The sequence below is a fragment of the Callithrix jacchus genome, chromosome 12 (assembly GCF_049354715.1).
Source record: "Callithrix jacchus isolate 240 chromosome 12, calJac240_pri, whole genome shotgun sequence".
Classification (NCBI taxonomy): domain Eukaryota; kingdom Metazoa; phylum Chordata; class Mammalia; order Primates; family Cebidae; genus Callithrix; species Callithrix jacchus.
Window position 1 is genome coordinate 50727237 of NC_133513.1, and position 15225 is coordinate 50742461.

At 48.1% G+C, this 15225-nt stretch overlaps 1 pseudogene; it reads left to right on the forward strand.

Moving 5' to 3' along the window:
- Positions 1-6204: 6204 nt before the first annotated feature.
- LOC128929203 (uncharacterized) lies at positions 6205-14975 on the forward strand (annotated as a pseudogene).
- The last annotated feature ends 250 nt before the right edge of the window (positions 14976-15225 follow it).

The following is a 15225-nucleotide window of genomic DNA, read 5'->3' on the forward strand; positions in this document are numbered from 1 at the left end:
AGAGAGGGGTTGAAACAGAGAGAGAAGGGAGAGGGAGAGAAGGTGGGGGTGAAGGAAGAGAGCGGTGGAGATGGGAGGATGGAGTCATGGAGAGAAGCCGATTTGGGCCCAGGGGGAGAGAAGGAGAGATGGAAGAGACAGAGACAGAACCAAGGGAGACAGAACCAACTACGGTGAGAACCAAGGGAGCTGGAGGGAGGGAGACGTCCAGAGAGCCGAACAGTGATCCACACACCGAGGGAAGGCGAGAGAGAAACAGGACAGAGGAAACCAGAGAGATGGGAGGACTGAGGTGGGCAGAGGGGCTGCGGAGAAGCATAGAGAAACAGCCCAGGAGAGGAAGGGAAAGAGTTGTTGAGGACATGGTCACAGAGAGAGACAGAGAAAGGAAGGACAAAGAGGCGGGCAGAGAGAGGCAGAGAAAGAGAAACCAGGGAGCCAAGGGGTGAGCCTGCGGAGGGGGAGGGGGACGGATGGCCCAGGGGAGGGGACAGAAAAGGCAGGTAGTCCTGGGTCTCAGCAGCTGAGAGGAGTTCTTGCACTCCATGGCTGTGACCTCCTTAGGGCCCAGCTCCATGAAAGCCCATCACACGGGAACACTCAGGCCTCCCTTGTGGCTGGGTTGCTGGTGGAGGCTCTGGGTCTGTCTCTGAAGCAGCTGAAGCAGGAACTTCAGGGGAGAGGGCTGCCCTGCCTCCGGTTTGTCTCTTCTGTGGGGCGGGGACCCAGAGCCTCCCTCACTGCCCTGGTCCCTGCTACATTTCCCATCCTGGCCAGCTAGGTGGCCATCAAGTCCCATACCTGGGAACCAGGCTGGGACCTCTTGTCCCAGCCTCATCTGTTCTCACCTGGCTGCAGATTGCAGCCACAGCTCTGGCAAAAAGTCCACACATGCTGGCTATCCCCCGATCCACACATCCCTAGAGGACTCCTGCCCGGTTCCCACGGCGCAGCCCTCAGCCAGTGGAGACAGGAACGTGGAATTAAATGCTTTTCCCCTTTTCACTGAGGGACAGAGATGCGCAAGGTGAATGCAAATTTAAAAATTTTTTTTATTTTATTATTTTTAGTTTTAAGGCAGTGTCTTGCTCTGTCACCCAGGCTGGAGTGCAGTGGCCTGATCTCAGCTCACTGCCACCTCCACCTCCTGGGTTCAATCGATTCTCCCACCTCAACCTCCTGAGCAGCTGGGATTACAAGCGCCTGCTGCCACGCCTGGCTAATTTTTGTAGTTTTAGGAGAGACAGGGTTTCACCATATTGGTTAGGCCTCCCCTGACCTCAGGTCAACTGCCTGCCTCAGCTTCCCAAAGTGCTGGGATTATAGGTGTGAGCCAGCACGCCCAGTGCCCAGCCACGATTCACTTTCTAGATGCATCCTAGAGATCACACTGGGTTAAGCCTCAGTTGCCCTCAGCGTGGTCATCTCTACAGTATACGCTTAGCTTCTCTCTCCTTCACTTTCCCAGACCCTCACTCTGCTCCCAGGATTCACTTTATCAAATAACCCTCCTGCTGCAAAGTCCTGGGCACAGGCCCTACTTTCAGCATTGGAAGGGGGCCCAGGCCAGGACCAAGAGGCCCCGCTCTGGGCTCCCACAGCCCATTCCTCCCTCTACTTCCACCACAGTTACATCCTCCTGTCCCTCGGTGCTTCCTCACCTTTCCCTCTGGCCCACTGTGAGATCCCAGGGGAAGGGGCAGCCCCTCTGTGCCCCAGTGCAGGGCTCGGCCTCAGCACATGGTCAGTCCATGCTGGGGCGAAGTGGTGAATGAGTGAGTGGTTGAGTGATAATGCATGGTCAGATTTGTCTCTTCCACATGTCTCTATCTCGGCCCAATGTTCTTATCCACATGATGGGCATATGAGGCTGGGTGTCCCTAAACCCTGCAAATTCAGAGCTGGCACAGTCACCACAGCTGGTGACTGACCTTCCTTGACTTCACCTCACTTTCTGTATTTATAAAATGGGGGGGGTACCTTTCTTTAAGAGTTAAGGGACGGCCTGACACAGGGAAAGAAACTCTCAAGCTTGAGCACTGAGAACATCTATCTTGCTCTCAAATACCTAATCAGGTATTTGCTCTAATTGGAATTGAAGCTGGTGTCATTTAGTAAAGGCAATTCGGTTATGAAGCTTCAATTATTAAAACAGTGCAGTAAATGTGTGTGTGGACAGACAGATACATGTAATAGAAGAGCAAGTCCAGAAGTGACAGAAATCCATACGGGAATAGAGAATGGGACAAAGGAAGCATCTCAATGCAGGGTGTTCAGACACCTGGCCAATCACCTGAAAACTAAAAGAATAAAATTGGCCCAACACCGTGACTCACGCCCGTAATCCCATCATTTTGGGAGGCCACGGTGGGTGGATCATGTGAAGTCAGGAGTTTGAGACCAGCCAGGCCAACACGGTGAAACCCCATCTCTATTAAAAATATAAAAATTAAGCCAGATGTGGTGCTGGGCCCTTGTAATCCCAGCTACATGGGAGGCTGAGTCAGAAGAATCACCCAAAAGGCTCAGGTTGCAGTGAGCTGAGAACATGCCATTGCACTCCAGCCTGTGACAAGAGCAAAAGTCTGTCTCAAAAAATAAAAAGAATAAAATTTAGTTCTTTCCTCAAAGTAGACAGTGATATAAATTCCAAAATGCACTGTGATTTAAGATTTAAAGAAAAATCATATGATGTCATAAGGATGTACATGTGTCAGCCTCATCAAATCGTATCCTTTAAATAGATGCCTTTTGTTATACGGAAATTATACCTCGTGAAAGTTGGTTAGAAAACATAAAAGTATTGGAAGAATATGTGAAAGAATTCCATTCTAACCTTGAAGTGAGTGGGGTGACTGGAGACCCTCTAACTGTGACTCTATCCAAAAATCATAAAATAAATTGATTAATACATTTGGCTACACAAATTCAAAAAAAATCTACATGGCATAAAGCACCATAAGAAAAATCAAAAGACAATGCAAACTGGACAAATACTTGTAACTCAGATCTCAGGAAAAGGGCTGACCTCATAAATATCTGGAGTTCAAAAATGAAAAAAAGCCAAACAGTCTATTGAAAAAACATGCATGGAACAACAACTGAAGTTTTTTTTTTTTTTTGAGACAGAGTCTTGCTCTGTTGCCCAGCCTGGAATGTAGTGGTCCATTCTTAGCTCACTGCAACCTCCTCCTCCCAGGTTTAAGCAATTCTCCTGCCTCAGCCTCCCAAGTAGCTGGAATTATAGACACCTGCCACCATGCCCAACTAAGTTTTTTGTATTTTTAGTAGAGACAGAATTTCCCTATGTTGGCCAGGCTGGTCTTGAACTCCTGACCTCAAAAAGAACTAAATTTTAGTTCTTTCCTCAAAGTAGACAGTGATATAAATTCCAAAATGCACTGTGATTTAAGATTTAAAGAAAAATCATATGATGTCCTAAGGATGTACATGTGTCAGCCTCATCAAATTGTATCCTTTAAATAGATGCCTTTTGTTATACGGAAATTATACCTCGTGAAAGTTGGTTAGAAAACATAAAAGTATTGGAAGAATATGTGAAAGATCGGCCTGCCTTGGCTTCCCAAAGTGCTGGGATTACAGGCCTGAGCCATCGCACCTGGCTAAGAGCAGACTTTGATAGAAAAGGTAAACACATACCGCTGTTTATCTTAGGAGAGGCAATCTGAAGCAGGCATAAGCCCTTTGACATATCAATTTCACCCAAACAATAAGAAGATCAAGCCAAAGAAAGAATTTCTGCACTTCAAGACAGGTCTTTTAAAATAACTCAGACCACATAAATAAATACATGAAGCAAACCTCCATTACTGATGGGACACATAAGTGACCAAATTCTAAAATTTTGGGAATTCCAGACAGAGAAGAAATGAGCAAATATGTAGAAAACCTATTTAATAAAATACTAACTGAAAAATTCTCAAGTCTTGCCAGAGATCTAGATCCAGATATATGATGCTCAAAGATCCCCAAATAGATTAGAACCCGAAAAGGTCTTCTCCAAGGTACATTATAGTCAAACTGCTGAAAGACAGAGAGAAATTCAAATAACAGCAACAGGAAAGCAGCAAGTCCCTTATGAGGGAATCTCCTTCAGATGACAGTGGATTTCTCAGCAGAAACGTTATGGGCTAGGAGAAAATAGAATGCCAAAAACAACAACAACAGAAACAAAAACATCTGCCAGCCCAGAATACTACATTCAGCAAACTATCATTCAAAAATGAAGGTGCCTGGCTCAGTGGCTCACATCTGTAATTCCAGAGACTCAGGATGCTGAGGTGGGGAAACCATTTGATTCCAGGAGTTCAAGGCTGCAGTGAGCTATGATCATGCCACTGTACTCTAGCCTGGGTGACAGAGTGAGACCCTATTTCTTTGAAACAAAATGAAGAAGAAGAAATCTTTACCAGAAAAGCAAAAATTGAAAACATTCATTGCCCTGTAACTGGCCCTACAAAAAAAAATGCTGAAGGGAATCCTACATAGTGAAGCAAAAGAACAATGTCTGCCATGATGAAAACACACAGAAGTATAACATTCTGTGATAGAGCAGACACAAATGAGAAAGAGAAAGGATTCATATGTTACCACTCAAGAAAACCACCAAACTGCACCAATAAGTGACGAGAGAAAAAAGAATAAAGAGTGTACAAAACAACCAGAAAACAGTGGACAAAATGACAGAAATAAGTCCTCACCTATCAACTCTAACCTTGACTGTCAATGGGTAAAATTACCCACTTAAAAGATACAGACTGGTGTAATGGATAAAGCATGACCCAACGATATTCTGGCTATAAGAAACTCACTTCACTTGTCAAGACACTTAGCGACTGAATGTAAAGAGATAGAAAAAGGTAATACCACATGAACAGAAATCAAGAGCAATCAGGAGTAGCTACACTTATACCAGAGAAAACAAACTTTAAATCAGAAACTCTAAAAAGAGACAAAGTAGGTCATAATGATAAAGGGTTTAATTGAGCAATAGAATAAAACAATTCTCTCTCTCTCTCTCTCTCTCTCTATATATATATATATATATATATATATATATATATATATATGCAATTAACACCAGAGGCTCCAGACATACACAGCAAATATCATTAAATCTAAAGGGAGAAATTGACTGCAAAATGGTAACAGTTGAGGACTTTAGTATCCCACTCTCAGCACTGGGCAGATCATCTAGACATAAATCAACAAAGAAACATTGGATTTAAACTGCACTTTAGACCAAATGGATCTAATAAATATTTACAGAACATTCCAACCAGCAGCTGCAGAATACACACTCTTCTCATTAACACATGGAGCATTCTCCGTGTTAGGGCACAAAATGGGGCTCAACAAACTTAAAGAAATTGAAATCATATCAAGTATCTTCTTAGACCACAGTGGAATGAAACTGGAGATCAATATCAAGAGAAAATTTGAAAACTGTACAAATAGACATTAAACATGTTCCTGAATGACCACTGGGTGAATGAAGAAATTAAGATGGAAATTTCAAAAGTTCTTTGAACAAATAAAAACAGAAGCAAGAAAAACTGATGGGACACAGCAGAACAGCACCATGAGGAAAGTCTATGGCAATCAACGCCTACACTGGATAAGTGGAAGGATTTCACATAAACAACCGAATGACGCACTTCAAGCAGCTCAAAAAGCAGGAACAAAGCAACCCCAAATTAGAAGAAAATGGTAAGCGTCAGAGCAGAAATGAATGAGATCAAGACAAAAAAGAAACACCAAGGATCAACAAGATAAAAAGGTGGTTTCTTGCAAAGACAATCAAATGGGTAAACCACTGTGAGACTATCCAAGAAGAAAAGAAAGGAGACCCAAAGCAGTAAAATCGGAAATGAAAAAGGAGACATCACAGCTGTTACCAAAGAAATACAAAGGGTCATGAGAGGCTCTGGTGAACAGCTGTTCGCGAATCAATGGGAAAACCTAGAGGAAAGGAATCAATTCCTGGACGTATACAGCCTATCATGATTAAACCTGGGAGAAACAGAAAACCTGAACTGAACAACAATGAAGAGTGAGTTTGAATCGATAATAAAAAGTCTTCCAACAACAAGAGGTCCTGCTCCCGATGGCCTTTCTGCTGAGTTCTACCAAACTTAGAAGGAATAACAAACGACTCGTGTTTGGGAACAGAGCAGGACTCCGATGCAAGACCCTAGTCATTCCCAAGGCCCTCCCCTGTCCCCGGACCCTCCAAGGAGACAGGTGTAGGGGCGCAGGGTCTACACTCGCAGGCAGCAGGAAGCGCTAGAAACTTACTCAGGGAGGAGCAGTACCTGAATCAGGACAAGCGACAGAAGCTGGCTGAGAACCTCGACCTCTGGGAGCACCAACTGCAGGTGTGGTTGAAGAATCATCCTGCAAACTAGCTTCGGAGCCCTAGAGTCCCCGGGGCGGGGCGGAGAGGCCGCGGAGCCCGAGCGGCGCCCCCCATCCCTGCAGCCGCTGCCTCCTCCCCTCAGCCAGGACCCTCGGGAATCCTCCCAGTGGCAGAACCCACGATCTGCAGCCTCGACGAGGTCTGGTTTGGCCCTGGGTGCGGAGCCCAGAAGGGCATCCCAGCTGCCCTGGATCCGGGCGCTGGTTCAATCCCAGCGCCATCCCAGGCCCAGCCCAGATCCCAGGCCCACTCTCAGGCCCAATCCCCAGCCCCAGTACAGACCCCAGGCCCAATCACAGGCCCAATCCCCAGCCCTACCCAGACCCCATCCCCAGCCCTACCCAGACCCCAGGCCTAGGCAGACTCCCAGGCCCGGGTCCCATCTTAAGCCCTGGCTGGATGCCAAGCCTAGGCTCACTCCCAGCCCCAGCCCCAGCCCCAGTCCCAGGCCCAGGCCCAGGATCACTCCCAGCCCCAGCCCCAGGCCCCTCTGGGCTCAGAGCCCATATGTCTTCCACTTCTTGCCAGACACTCAGTTATTCCCTCACTTCACAGAACTACTCCCACCTCTAGACCCCTTGGTGGGATCTCCAGTCTCCACCATGATGTCTCAGTCCTAAGAAGATGGCTTTATGGACAAAAAAGGCTCAGGGTTTCAGTACCAAGAGAAGGATGGCTCTGTGAAGGAAAACCACTCAGACCCCAGGTGATTACTGAATTTATAAGGGGCCTGTGCCTGCAAAGTCCTGTGGATCCCAAAAATGCACCACCCTTACCCACCCTGCTGCAGGTGGCCATTTGCTGTCTTTACTGTGCACCATCACAGCTGGCTCTGCTGTGAATGTGCTTGCCTCTCATTTGAATTGAGCCTGAGCATTTCTTTGCTGGGATTGGAGTCACTGCTCACTGGGATCTTTGTCATTAGTGGATGCTGCTTGAGAGCTTCGTAAAGGGCTTTTCCCAGTGCTTCTGATGGTCAGCATCTTCCCCAACATTTAGGATTGCACAACTTTCTAATGTTTGCCCATCTGATGACCTGTGGCTTTGTTGTGGTTGTAATATCCATTTCCCTGATGATTGAGAGGTTAAGAAATTCCCACATCTTAATAGAACCTTAGAGATTCTCATAATGTGTCTATTTGTTTGCCCATTTTTCTTTTATCGAAATGTATTCTTATATTCTCTTGGCAATGTGCTACAAGTGCCAAAAAAGAAAACAAGCAACAACAAAAAAGAACAAATACCATTTCTTCTCAAGCTACTCCCAAAAACTGGAGAGGAGAGAATTCCTCCTAACTCAGTCTATAAGGCCAGCACTACCCTGATACTCAAACCAGGCAAGGATACACAAAAAAGGAAAACTGCAGGCCAGTGTTCCTAATGAACATAGATGAAACAATTTTCAACGAAATACTACCAAGCCGAATCTAACAATGAATCAAAAAGATAATACGCCATGATCAAGTGGGTCTTAGGGGTGGTTTTGGGATGAAACTGTTCCACCTCAGATCGTTAGGCATCAGTTAGAGCCCCATCGTAAGGAGCCGGCAACCCAGATCCCTCGAATGTGCAGTTCACAGTAGGGTTCCTGCTCGGTGAGAATCTAATGCTGCCACTGATCTGACAGGAGGCGGAGCTCAGGTGGTGATGCGAGGGATGGGGAGCGGCTGTAAACACAGATGAAGCTCCCCTTGGTTGCCTGCTACTCACCTCCTGCTGTGCAGCCCCATTCCTAACAGGCCAGGGACAGTCTTTGGTCAGAATTTGGGGGCCTACCCTGCTGTAGTGGGTTTCTACCAAGATTAGAAGGGAAGAAGGAAAGGAGGCCACCTGGAAGCCACGTGGAGAGGGGGCTAGACATGAGATGCCTGGAGAAAAACATGACCCAGGAGGACACAGTCACTGAGTCTTTGAGGGACTGTTGTGTGGAAGAAGAGGCAGACTTGTATGAAGTTCACAACTGTGTCCTATGAGTAGAAATTAGAGGAAGATAGATTTTGACTGTAACGTATAATTAGAGCAAAGCATTTAGTAATAGAATGAACTGCTTCAAGATGTACTGAGCTCTCATCACTGGAAGTACGCACACAGTGATTGGCTGCCTGTCTGCCAGAGAGGCTCTTCACCTGCATGAGTCCTACATGAGGGATCATATGATTCCTACATGAGGAATATCAACAGATTGCTCTAAGGTCCCTAAGTTGTTTTGTTTCTCTTGTTTCTTTGTTTTGAGACAGGGTCTTGCTCTGTTGCCCAGGCTGGAGTGCAGTAACGCGATCTTGGCTCACTGCAGCCTTGACCTCCTGGGCTCAAGCTATCCACATCGTTTCACCTCCTGAGTAGCTAGGACTACAGGTGCACGCCACCATGCCCAGCTAATTTTCTTTTTCTTTCTTTTCTTCCTTCCCTTCCTTCCTCTTTCTTTCTCCTTCTTTCTTTCTTTCTCGCTCTCTCCCTCCCTCCTTCCCTCTCTCTTTCTTTCCTTTTTCCTTCTTTCTTTATTAGAGATGGGGTTTCATCATATTGCCCAGGCTGGTCTTGTACAGCTGATCTTAAGCAGTCACCTGACTTTGTCTCTCAAAGTGCTAGGATTACAGGTGTGAGACACTGCACCTAGCCACCTGGCTCCTAAGCTTTTGATTGATGGTCAGAAAGGCAGCCTTGTCCCTTCAGGTCCTCCACTCTCAGCAAATTCATTCAGTCACTGAGACAGTCCTTTTGCATTTGGTGGAAGATGTTAAGTTGCAACTGTATGCTCAGGCCAAGGCTTTGGTGATGCCCGGCACATCTAGAGGAAAAACAGTTGTCGAGAGTAGAATTTTGCAAAGAGAGAAGGGGAAAGGTTGAGAACATAGACTCCAAGAGTCAGGACTATTCCATCTGAACCAGATGTGTGTACATAATTTCCCCTTGGGGGATGCACCCATCTGGGTCTCTGCAGAAACAGAATCACTCCAGATGGCTTCCATAAAGATACTATAAAGCAATACTGAGACAGGTGGCAGGTTAAGGGGCTAGATGTGGAATGGAGAGGCTCCCAGAAACTAGCAACCATGGGAAGACTTTAGCACCCCTAGGCTGAAAGGGTTAGGAGAGGAAATGTGCTGGACTTTATAAGAGCTGGAGCCATGATAGAGTCACCCAAGGGAACAGCAACCCGGGAGATCATGCAGTTGCAGATGCAGGATGGAAACACCTTCTCTCCTTCCACCATCCAGAGTCCCATGGTGCCGCCCATTGGTTAACCAAAAACCAGAGGCAAAGAGTCAGAGACTCAGCCTACAGGAGTGAGCCTCCCAGGGCACAAGGCAGAGAGAAAGGCAAAGAAGTACTGGGGGCCAGGGAGTGAAAAACAGAATGACCAGTATAGGGGCTCCTTTCCTTGCCGTGTGACAGAGATTGTGGGTTGCTCCACAGTATCCTGCTGCCTGGATGCAGACACACTGTGAGCCATTTTAGACCATAAAGATGAGGTTCAGGTCCTCAAAGCCTCAGGGCTACTGCTGAGCCCCAGAATGCTGTCAACCTTAACCCTCTAGAGCTAGTATTTTGATAATTGCAGAGTCTCCATCTTTAAAGAGGCTTTAAGTGCTCACTGCATGGTTTTACAGTGGCCAGAGAGGGCTAGGCCCCTTCTTGCATAGGACTCCCAGCCCTGAGATTGTCCAGAGCAGCTCTGCCTTGCTCAGAGAAGTTCTCACCCAGTACAGATTTCCTTCCAGTGCCCTCTGCAAAATGCTGATGTTGGCACTGAGCAGGGCAGGGTAGAGCTGGATGACTGCAGCTCTCTGCCTCTCTTCAAGGCAGGCTCTCTGTCCTGCATTGCTGTTCTCCCCCTCACTGGCTGCATCTTCTCATCCCTGAACAATTCAAGGGAGGGCAGTTCCTGGTAAGAATCACTCACTTCCCAAGATAATAAGAGCTGGCCCCTGTAAGCAGCATCTTACTTCCTGTGTGACTCCATTAAGCCCTCCCCTGGAGGCAGCAGGGTCCCTGCTTGATCACTTCACATCCTATGGAGCGTGGGATGCCCTGACCTGCAGGAAGTGGGGGAGGAACACAACAGAGGAGAAGACATGCTCCCCATTCCTGCCTCCGCCTTCCAAGTTGCCTGTCTGGCTCACACAATGAGGCAGATACTGTTTATAGATAATCTACTTTAAGAATTCTTTTTTTTAGGTTACAAAGTAATCTCACATAGATTTTATTCACCTGGAGAAGTTTGAAAAAAGCGGTTTTCCATTCCCATTTGCGATGAAGAAAAACGGAGGCTTTGAATGGGTAAAGCAGCTTACACAGTGGCATTAACTGACAACCAGTTGGGCTAGGACTGAAACCCAGTTTCTAAGATTTATTTCGGAGGGTCTTTTTCTTTTTCTATATAAGCTCTGTATAGTTAAGAAAAAACTTCCTTTTCATAGTGGACATTTGACGAAAGACTTAGAAATTCTGACCTTTCTGTCCTCCTGCCCTGGGACAGAGATAAAGGACACTCACACCCCAAAGAATCAGCTCAGGAAATTGGAACCCAACCAGCTCCATGAAGGGACAAAGGGTTTGGAAGAGCCTGTCTAGACGCTGCAGGTCCATGCTTCACAATAGAGTGTGTGTGTGTGTGTGTGTGCACGCATGCACGTGTGTGTGCATCCAGTTGAGGGTATGGTGGATAGGTGTGTTGTGTGTGTCTAGTGTTTGTGGTATGTGTGAGTGTGCATGAGTCTGTAGTGTGTTGTGTGTGTGGATGTGGGGTGTGTGCTTAAGTGTGGGAGAGTGTGCTTGGTGGGTCTTTCCGAGTCGAGTGTGTGGCGGTGTGTTTTTGTGTGGGTGGGTGGGTGTGTGAGCTATGTGAGTGTGTGCAGTATAGTGTAGAGTGTGTGTGTGGAGAGGGCAGGCAGGTGACAGAGAGAGCTGGGAGAGGAAATCCATGTCTCTGACAGCTCACGTGTCCTAGGCTCCTCCATGAAACTCATGCCCCCTTCCCCAGAGGTGGCTCATAGCTCCCCAGGAACCCTTCACAGCATCACTGCCTGGCAAGGTCAGCATGCCCAGCCAAGACCGGTTTCGTTGGTCCACTGGCTTGCCTTTATAGACAAAGCTCCCATGCTTGGATCAGACCGTGACTTCACTTTGCCCCAGTCTTTGACTGCAGTCCCCTTTTAGGCCACACAGCCTCCCTGAGCTCCAGCAGGACAGCCCATGGGGGAGAAGGACACCTCCCAGCATCACCCAGAATAGCTTCACCCATAACCCTGTGTCTTCCTGACCCTGGAAAAAGTGAAAACTAGTGCCTGACACCAGCACTCTAAAAACATCAGTCCTCTGGTAGGGGATGTCTGGTGGCTGCCTCAGCTGTTGCCCTCTCAGGAACACCTGTCCAGATCTTCCTCTTCCAGACGGCACTGCTGCTGCTTCCCCTCCGCCCCCGCCACACTCCTGACCCCCTTACTGCAGTGCCGTTTCTCTTTGTCTGTAAATAGTACTTATCACCTTCTAACGTTCTGTACAATTTCCTTCCTGTGTAAATTTCATATTTGTCTCCCCTCACTAGAATGTAAGCTCCAGGAGGGCAGGGACTTTTATTTCTCCATGTGCCTAAAACAGTGCACAACATTCCAGAGTACAAAAATCCATGTGTGCAAGGAAGGGAGTGAGGGAGGGCCCTATCACTGACATTCCACACAAGGGCCTAGGGCTGTGGTCCAGGTGTGTGGACCCTGGACCTCTCACTCGTGACCTGGGGGTGGCTAAGACCGGGAGCAGCCTCTGGTGGCTGAGGATGGGAGGCCCAGTGAATGGCTCAGCACCCAGCCTGATGGGAAGGCACAGCTCTGAGTGAGAGGGAACAGGGGAGAATAATGCGTTCATTTTTTTAAATTGTATTTTAGGTTTTGGGGTACATGTGAAGAACATGCAAGATTGTTGCATAGGTACACACATGGCAGTGTGATTTGCTGCCTTCCTCCCCTTCACCCACATCTGGCATTTCTTCCCATGCTATCCCTCCCCATCTCCCCACCCACCACTGTCCTTCCCCTATTTCCCCCCAACAGACCCCAGTGTGTAATGCTCCCCTCCCTGTGTCCATGTGTTCTCATTGTTCAACACCCGCCTATGAGTGAGAACATGTGGTGTCTGATTTTCTGTTCTTGTGTCAGTTTGCTGAGAATGATGGTTTCCAGGTTCATCCATGTCCCTAGAAAGGACACAAACTCATTGTTTTTGATGGCTGCATAGTATTCCATGGTGTATTCCCTGTCCAGTCTATCATTGATGGGCATTTGGGTTGGTTCCAGGTCTTTGCTATTGTAAACTGTGCTGCAATGAACATTCGTGTGTAATGCATTCATTTTACGGGGACAGAGGTACTGGCACGGGACGGACTTAACTGAGCATGAGTCTGGTGAGACAGGGGCAGATTAATGCTGATCAGGTGCAGTCCTTTTCCTGGTGAAGGGGGGCTGGGAGCAAGGGTTTGGTTCAAGTGTGTTCCTGACCAAAGGGGCCTGAAGACAGGCCCAGAGTGGGGTAAGGCAAACACCCCTTTTGAACAGAGCAATCCTTCCTCTAGGGAAAGAAGACTGCTGGACCTTGCCTGCCTGGGCTATGATGAGCCAAAAGAGTTAGTAGTTTGACTTTACAACCTACCAACCCCTTTTGCAGGTATGGTCATATTTGGGCCCCACAGCCACCTATCAGGGAACACAAGTGTTTATAGATGAGGCAAGGGAGGCTGAGAGGGCAGAGGATATTTGCAGGAGCAGCGGGTGGTGGCTGGAACCCAGGGTTCCAGATCCCTTGCTGGCTCGCTCACCCATTTCATGGGAGGAGCTAACACTTGTGCACTTCCCCAGCTGTGGACTGGGCCCACTGGGGAGGCTGGGTGACCCCTCCAAGCCTACATCACACCTTGTGCTGTTGTCAGGCAGGCAGAACAAACCTGCAGTGAGCACCAACATGTCCAAGGTTGATCATGCACTCGGCCGCAGTTTGGGCAAGCTCCTGCTGTTCCCTGGGATTCAGTTTCCCCATCTGTACAAGCCAAGCCCTGTCCAGTTGATGAAGCTCAGGTGGGCTTCAGTAAGACCTGAGCACAACTAGGCTTTGTGCCCTGTTGGACTCCAGTCACTACCCAGGAGCTTCCAGAAGCTTTTGTGAGAGCTCAGCCTCATCCCTTTCCTCTCCCTTCAGCTTCCCTTTCTCTTCCTATCCTCTTCTCCCTGTTTTGGTCCATGAGATCTGAATAAAAGAAAAGCAACTTGGAAGTGCTCTCCACAGCCCCTGTCCAGCAGCTGCTCCAGTGAACACCATGGCGGCCACAGCAGCTACCAGGAGAGGACACTTTATGGGAAGAGGACTCAGGATGGGGCCATGCCTACTCCCAAGGGCTGAGTAATGATAGCGGGACCCACTCCAGGCTTTCAATGGCTTTCACTTCTCAAAGGGGCCAGTGATTGAAATGGCTAAATATCCATCAAGGATGAATGGACAAACAAGATGTGGTCCGTCTATACAATGGCGTGTCATTCAGCCTTAAAAAGGAGTGAAGTACTGACCCGTGCTACAAGGAGCAACTTTGAAAACACAACACCACATGAGAGAAGCCAGAAGAGAGAAGACATGTAGTGTGTGATTCCATGTGAATGAAACACCCAGAACAGGTAGATCCAGAGACGAAAAACAGATTTAGCAATGGCCAGCGGCTGCGGGGAGGGGAGAATGGATTGCGGCTGCTTAATGCCTCTGGGGTTTCCTTTTTGGGTGGTGAAATGTTTGGGAATTAAATAGAGGTTGCACAGCAGCATGAATATACTAAGTAACACTCACAAATGGCTGATTCTATGTAACAAGATTTTAATATTTAAAAATGGGGCTAATGCAGTAGGTGCAGGGTACCTGTACTGCCCACCTCCCCAGCCTTGCCTGCCTCCAGCTGCCCTCTGCAGGGCCCACCAACACCCTCCTCTGCTGTCGTCCTTCAATTCCAGGCCAGCCCTGACCTGGCAGAGGGTTTTTAAACCACCTGATGCTGAGCCACTCCCCCTGGGGTTCCACCAATTTTAACAGAGTTGTCCCCATTTATTGAGCACCTACTGTACACCAGGCCCTTGTGAGCAGTCCCACACCTCTGCCAGGTGGGCGCAGTCTCAAGCTCATCATGGGAGAGAGATGGCTCGCATTTCATGGGCTCGTAGTGAGGACGTGGTGTCCAGCCTGTCTCAGTAAGCACCCAGTGCAAGACAGCGGCTCCAATTGCTGTGATTATTGCAGTCCCGGTTTCATACATGTCCAGGCCAAGGCTCAGGGCTCAAGTGACCTGTCCAATGTCAGCCAGCTGGTGCTAAATGTCCATGGGGCCCATGACTATTTCAGGCCAAAACATGCAGCTTTGAAACAGAGGAAAAGGAAATGGGCGGTTGTTTGTGGGCTGGGGCTCCTGGGAGGTGATGAAGATGCCTGCAGAGCCCTGAGCCTGCGGACTCGGAGGAGAGCAGGCCTGAGTAGTACAAGGCCAGAACATGGGAGCTTCAGAGCATAGGGACAGACAGAGGGTGGAGGTAGTAGGAGCCAGAGGGACAGGGAAGGCTACACAGCACCCTTGGGCTACAATCGTGTTTTTCTCACCTATAAAATGAGGTGATGACACCATCCTTGGAAGCAGATCTGGTAACCAGTCCTGAACCACAAGCCAGTGGCCTCAGGTCAGATGTAACCTGTGCTAGAGGCAATTCTGCTTCCTGGACAGGGGCTTGAGCCATCTCCAGCCCAGATGGAGTCCTCGAGGGCTC